Genomic DNA, 7,859 nt, shown 5'->3' with positions numbered 1-7,859 from the left:
TGATCAGACCTCTTTACTTGGGGACATTGTAGAGCCTTAAATGTGCCAAAAGCACAATGTGTGTGCATGTGCTCACTCGTGTCTGACTCTTTGCGATCCCAGGGACTGTAGCCCACCAGGCTCCCCAGTCCATGGGATTCTCCAGGCAAGAATACTGGAGTGGGTTGCCATTTCCTGCTCCAGGGGATCGTCCTGACCCAGGGGCGAATCTCTAAGAAGCTGTTATCATCTGCAGGGTTTCCCACTGCGGCAGGAGCATCTCATGGGACCAGCGTCCCTGGGAGCACACTTGGAGAAGTTCACCAGCATCTGGGTAACAACCTGGTGTTTAGAGGGAGAGCAGGGCTGAGGCTGAAACGGGGCTGTAAACACGAGGGGACAGACATCAGAGGGTTGGATGGGGGGAGGTCTCCTCGATGGCATGACATTCAGGCAGGGAGAGCCTAACAGACTCCACCTTGCAAGACCTTTGTGAGGGTTAAGTAGTTACCAGGCGCCAGAGTGCCCAGGCAGAGAGCCTGGCACACAGCAGAGGCTCAGTAAGTAGTTCCTCCCCTTACTGCCCCCGGGAGCAGCCGTGCCAGACCTCGTGGGATGAGGCCAGGAGGAGGAACTGAAGACTGAGCCAGGCCTTCCCTCCATGGAGCCACGCTGCCCCCTGGGGGCTGAGGTTAGTAACAGGTCAGACAGCCCCAGAGCAAGCTTGGCATTCTGGGCTGGAAGGCGGGGGGTGATGAGCCCTCTGCTCCCCACCCTGGGGAAGGTCCAGGCCAGTGGGTGCGGACCCAGAAGCACAGCGACAGGGCAGGAGGCAGAGAAGCTGAACCAAAGGTTATCCCTTTACCAGCTGCCTTACCTAGGTGCCCCTTCTCAACTCCCTCAGTTCAGTTTAGTCACTCAGTTCCCGATCTTTGTGACCCTATGGACTGCAGCATGCCAGGCATCCCTGTCTATCACCAACTCCTGGAGCTTACTCAAACTCATGTCCATTGAGTCAGTGATGCCATCCAACCATCTCATCCTGTTGTCATCCCCTTCTCCTCCTGCCTTCAATCTTTCCCAGCATCAGGGTCTTTTCCAATGAGTCAGTTCTTCATCAAGTGGCCAAACTATTGGAGTTTCAGCTTCAGCATCAGTCCTTCCAATGAATATTCAGGACTGATTTCCTTTAGGATGGACTGGTTGCTGCCCAAGGGACTCTCAAGAGTCTTCTCCAACACTACAGTTCAAAAGCATTAATTCTTCGGCGCTCAGCTTTCTTTATAGTCCAATTCTCACATCCATACATGACTACTGGAAAAACCGTAGCTTTGACTAGACAGACCTTTGTTGGCAAAGTAATGTCTCTGCTTTTTAATATGCTATCTAGGTTGGTCATAGCTTTTCTTCCAAGGAGCAAGCATCTTTTAGTTTCATGGCTACAGTCACCATCTGCCGTGATTTCGGAACCCACCAAAATAAAGTCTGTCACTGTTTTCATTGTTTCCCCATCTATTTGCCATAAAGTGGCGGGACCAGATACCACGATCTTAGTTTTCTGAATGTTGAGCTCCCAACTCCCTACTCCTGACTTAATGATAATACTGTGTCTCAGGTCCAGGCTGCTGACCTAAGAATGTCTCTACAGTAAGGACCCAGGAGCAGTCAATCTGGCTGAGATGAGGAACTAGGAAATTTTTCTGGAGGCTGTAATTACCCAACCACCTTGCTGTTTATCTGTAGCTTTCAAGTGTACTGGGAATGGCTCAGGGAGGAGGCAGCTGATGGAGACTGCTACCCCTTGGCACCACCACCCACATTTTATCCCCGAATGCCCACCACCATCAGAGATGCTCATTACCAGGGGTGCGCTATTTAGTGTGTGCCAACCAACTTGCCAAGCATACTTCACAAATGCTGGCTGACACTTCCATTTGAGTCCACAGGTGAGACAAGAGTGAGATGACAGGACAGAGGGGCAGGGGGACAGACAGCAGAAGCAGATGAAGAGGCACGAACCGCCGGGGTAAAACAAAGAAGACTGGTGGTGGTGGCGGTCACCAAATACCGCCTGACTGTTTGCGACCTCACAGAGTGCAGCCCACCAGGCTCCTCTGTCCTCCGCTATCTCCCGGAGTTTGCTCAAATTCAGGTCGGTTGAGTCGGTGATGCTGTCTGACCATCTCATCCTCTTCCACTCCCTTCTCCTTTTGCCTTCCATCTTTCCCAGCATCAGGGTCTTTTCCAATGAGTCAGTTCTTCCCATCAAGTGGCCAAAGTATAGGCGTTTCAGCTTCAGCATCAGTCCTTCCAATGAATATTCAGGGTTGATTTCCTTTGGGATGGACTGGTTTGATCTCACTGCAGTCCAAGAGGTTCTCAAGAGTCTTTTGAAAGTGAAGTGAAATTGTCAGCCGCCCAGTCCTGTCTGACTCTTTGTGATCCCATGGACTGTAGCCCACCAGGCTCCTCTGTCCATAGAATCCTCCAGGCAAGAATATTGGAGTGGGTAGCCATTCCCTTCTCCAGGGGATCTTCCCATCCTAGGAATTGAACCCAGGTCTCCTGCATCGCAGGTGGATTCTTTACCATGGAGCACAAGGGGAGCATACAGGAGTCTTCTCAGTACCACAATTAGAAAGCATCAATTCTTTAGTGCCCTGCCTTCTTTATGATCCAACTCTCACATCCATACATGACTACTAGAAAAACCACAACTCTGACTATACAGACCTTATAAAATAAACAAGATACAAGGAAATAATATACAGCACAGAGAGTATAACCAACATTGTATAACAACATTAAATGGAGCATAACCTATAAACAGGGCTTCCCTGGTGGCTCAGAGGGTAAATCGTCTGCCTGCAATGCAGGAGACCCGGGTTTGATCCCTGAGTCGGGAAGATCCCCTGGAGAAGGAAATGGCAACCCACTTCAGTACTCTTGCCTGGAAAATCCCATGGATGGAGGAGCCTGGTAGGCTACAGTCCATGGGGTCGTAAAGAGTTGGACACAACTGAGCGACTTCATTTAACCTATAAAAACATGAAATCACTACCTTCCACACCTGAAAACAATATAACATTGAAAATCAACTATGTTTCCTTTCTTTAAGTGAAACAACAAAGGCTTATGTTAGAACTTTGCTTGCTCCACAAGGACATGGGCGACTTCTCTGCTGAATCAGGTAATAGTTTTCAAATACTGCAAGAATATTTCTTCAGTTTTTTTGTGCTATTATTCACCATGTCACATTTTTCAACTTAATCTGCATTAACATGTCATCCATTACTTTCTTAGGCCTAGACAATCAACAAACGATAAATAAATCAAGCCCTGATGTGTAGTAACGGCCATTTTCCACAGTATAAATGGCCAACAAGGTTTATTTCAAAGTGTGAGTCACCAAACAACAGACTTTGGAAGAGATGCTGGGCAGCATATCTTTTTTTTTTTTTGGCTTTTAAATAACAGAAATGTGTTTCTCACAGCTGCGGAGGCTGCAGGTCCAAGATGAGGGTGCCTGCACGGCCGTAGTTCTGCGGAGGGCCCTCTTCTGGGTTGCAGATTGCCCTGGCAGAGAACAGAGCTCATCAACACATGGTTACACAATGTTCCCAAAATTCAGATACGACAGATATAAACAAGCTCAAGAACACAGATAACAGTACACACAATAAAATAGCTAGAAAAGTGATTTGAGTGTATTGAATACATTTTATGCTATTGTAAATTTATATAATTTCATTTTTTAATGATGGCATCTAACAACAGCTTCACAAAATTCCTGAAAACGTAACAGCTGGCTCTTGCCAGCTGGTGGGAACTAGCTCCGGCACTACCCAGGGCCTTCTTCCTGTTTTACAACAGTGGAAATTGAGGCTCACAGAGACAGGGGTGTCTTAACTGCTCAAGGTCAAGATGAATGCAGCTTGGTGGGGTAGCACTCAGGTATATTTTACACTAAAACTGACTTTCAAACTCCCTCCTTGAGAAGACCTGGCATCTTCTCCGCCAGCTCTTTTCTGCATCCCTCTGGCACTTCAGCACAATTTACAGAATTTCTTCTTCCTCCTCCCCTCTCCTCAATATCAATCCTGAGACTGGACCCTTCCTTCCATTCCAGGAACACTAAACCCCGGAGCCTCTGATGCCGAAGAAGGAGCCCTCGGATCCAGGGGAGGGTGAGAGATACCCAGCCCAGCTAGCAAGTATTCGAGTGACCTGCCCCCCAAAAGCTCACCCTTGGTTCATATCTAAGTGGTAGGAAGAGCTGTGGCCCCTGCAGAGACTCGGTGGAGCCCCACTGATACATTTCTGACCTTGGGCAAGTCACTTCACTTCCTGGAGTCCATGGGCTATCTGATCTCTACCCTCAGGGTTGCCAGGACCATTATCTAACTGCTGCCTGCCTTCTCTCCCAGTTTCCTTAAATGGTGTGAGGGTGGATACCAGGGAGCCCCCTGATCAACCCTAAGCCTGCGATTCCATCCTGAAGGGTCTTACCTTGGGTTTCCAGCATTGCCCTCTTCCAACTGTTCTTTTTAATTCCATTAGGCTTGGAGGAACAGCTGATCAATTTAATCGTCAAGAAGGAGTTTGTTCGGGCTTCTTCCCTGAGACCCTGGGCTCTTCCCCTCTTCCCTCTTTCTTCTCCTGTAGGCAAGAAAGCTGTGGCCTAGCCTCCCCAGCCTGAGGCCCACAACCAGAGGCCCTGGCTTGGGTCTTCCCTTCATGAGTCTTGAGCTTGCTGGAAGGGAAACCCCACCATATTACCCGCAGTCACTCTGGGTTATTCTGAGAGGTTCATGGTTCTCTGCAACCAGCCCTTCATGTGCCTGACCAGTCCTGATCCCCCCTCAGCTGCCCACAGAGGTCACTGTAGCCAGACTGATGATGGAAGATGTCGGATGACTTGACCTTCATCCTGGCTCTGCCCTACATGCCCGAGTGACCTCGGCAAGTTGCTGACCCTCTGAGCCTCATTCTTCTGTCGGAAGACAGTTTCTGAGTGTATTTTTACACCAGGCACTGTGCTGGGCACAGGTTACACCCAGAAGCAGGAGAGACAAGGCCCCTGCCTTCATAAACTCTGCGGCCCTTACTGAAGCAAATAAATGGAATAAAGGCAAATTGTCACAAGTCCTGAGAAGGAAACCAGCAGATCTCCGTGACACCAGCCCAAGAGGGTGACAGACTTTAGACAGAGCAGCAGGGAAAGGGGAGAATCTGAGTAAAGAGCTAAGGAATGAGAAGGGGCAGTCATGTGAAAACCAAAGGAAACAGACATGCATAGGCCCCAGTTCCTCACCACGGAAGGAGACTTAAACACTGTACCTCACAATCCTGGGTTCCAAGGAGGTACCCAGTGGACCACGTACAGGAAAAAAGCGAGGACCTAAGCTTTGCCTCCCAACTCCACCTCCTCCAGAATAATTCTGCTTCTGTTTTAAAGATTGGATTTGGAGCTTCTCCGGTGGTCCAGTGGTTAAGAGTCCGCCTTGCAATGGAGGGATCACAGGTACTATCCCTAGTTCCGAAAGATCCCACATGCTGCACAGTATCTAAGCCCATGTGCCGCTGCTACTGAGCGAGTGCTCAAGAGCCTGTGCTCCACAAGAGAACCACCACCGTGAGAAGCCAGCGCACCACGAAGAGCAGCACCTGCTTGCTGCAACTAGGGAGAGCCTGCATGCAGCAACCAAGACCCATCACAGCCAATCAATAAATAAATAAATCTTAAAAAAAAAAAAAAGATTGGAATTGGATGTTTTCAAAACAAGAATGACAGCTGAAAGATGTTCAGAAACTACTAGAAACTCATCTCACTCACGATGAGATAATGGCTGAGGACTCTCTCCAGGCTTGGGATGTCCTCCATCTCTCCTCCCAGAGATGCTCACTTCCCACCCCACCTGGCACAGGCTGTGCCTTTAAGCATCTTCTGGTTTTCACTTACCAAAAGTCCCAGAGAGAGAAGAAAAATACTAAATCTCTGGATTCCTTTTGAAAACTGGAGAGAAAAACATGATGAGCACAAACATAAGTTAATTTTTAATATATTATCCAGCCCCACACTCATGTCCACAAAAACAGACAGAGGAGTACAAAGGCTCTGTGCAGTTTGTATCAGTGCGTTTTCAAACCATGGCCATGATTCAGTTTCCCTTGGGTGCCTCATGACTCACTGTTTCAGGTACCTCTTGCTGTGCAACAGAGGGCTCCAAAACTTAGTCACTTAAAATAATTATTTGATTTTTAATTAACAATTCACTGGTGAATATTATTTTATTGTAGTATTATGGATTCAATCAGTTATTCATTTTGTGAGTCAGGAATTCAGTCAGGGCTTTGCTGGTGTCACACAGCATAAAAGGGACTCATGCAGGGGTATTCAGCAGGTGGATCTGCCAATTTGGACATCTAAAACAGATTCACTCACAGCTCTTTTGGAGTCCTGGCAGGGATGGCTGGGAGCCTGGGCTTGGCTGGAAGTCTGAGCTCTTCTGGGACTCTAAACCCTACGTGTCTACATGTAGCCCCCAGTATGGCAAGTCCTAGTCAGACTTTAAAAGCTCAAGGCCCCAAGAGAGAGTGTCCAAGAGAGGAAGAGGAAGCTGTTGGTGTCTCAAGCCTTGGTCCAGAAACTGGAATTTCATCACCTCTCTTACACTCTTCTGGGTTAAGCAGTCCCAGGGCCCACCTGGATACAAGAAGCAGAGACAGATCTCAGCTTCCAATAAAAAGAACAGCAAGGGATTCGTGCTCATCTTTTATTTGCTAACCTGACTTTTTTTTATTAATGTAACAATTTAAAATGACAGGATTTAGGACTTCTCTAGTGGTCCAGTGGTGAAGAATATGCCTTCTAATGGAGGAGACACAGGTTCAATCCCTGGGCAGAGAACTAAGATCCCACAAGCCTCGGAGTAACTCAGCCTCAAACTGCAACTAGAGAGCCCACATGCCACAGTGAAGACCCAGTGTGGCCAATAAATACATAAATAACAGGATTCCCAACTTAGTCTATAGATTCAATGCAATCTAATCAAAATCCTGGCACATTATTTTGTGGCTATCAACAAACCGATTCTAAAGTTTACATGGAGAGGCAAAAACTCCTCAATAGCCAACTCAATATTGAAGGAGAGAGACAAAGTGGGGGGACTGACCCTGCCCAGCTTCAAGACTTAATGCAAAGCTACAGTCACCCAGACGCAGTGTGGTGCCGGCAAAGGGACAGACAAACAGATTAGTGGAATAGAATAAAGAGCCAAGAAACAAACCCACATACACACAGTCAGTGGATCTTTGACAAAGAAGCAAAGGAAATGCAATGAAGACAGTCTTTTCAACAAATGATGTTGGAACAGCTGGATACCCACATCCAAAAAAAAAGAATCTAGACACAGACCTTACTTATTTCACAAAAAAATAACTCAAAATGGATCACAAACTTAAATGTAAAATGCAAGATTAGAAAACTCCTAGAAAATTATATAGGAGAAAACCTAAATGACCTTGGATACGGTGATGACTTTCTTGATACAACACCAAAGGCACAATCCATGAAAGGAATAACTGATAAGCTAGACTTCATTAACATTTAAAACTTCTGCTCTGCAAAACACAATGTCAAGAAAATGAGAATGCAAGCCACAGACTGGGGGAAATATTTGCAAAAGACACATCTGATAGAGGACTGTTACCTAAAATACACAAAAACCGTTAAAACTCAACAATAAGAAAAGAAACAACCCAATTAAAAAAATGGGCCAAAGACTTTTAACAGACACCTCATCAAAGAAAGTATACAGATAGCAAGTAAGCATATGAAAAGATGACATCATATGTTATCAGGGAAATGCAAATTAAAA

The sequence above is a fragment of the Bos indicus x Bos taurus genome, chromosome 2 (genome assembly GCF_003369695.1).
Source record: "Bos indicus x Bos taurus breed Angus x Brahman F1 hybrid chromosome 2, Bos_hybrid_MaternalHap_v2.0, whole genome shotgun sequence".
Lineage (NCBI taxonomy): Eukaryota > Metazoa > Chordata > Mammalia > Artiodactyla > Bovidae > Bos > Bos indicus x Bos taurus.
The sequence above is the reverse complement of the archived record's forward strand: the minus strand, read 5'-3'. Positions refer to the sequence as shown.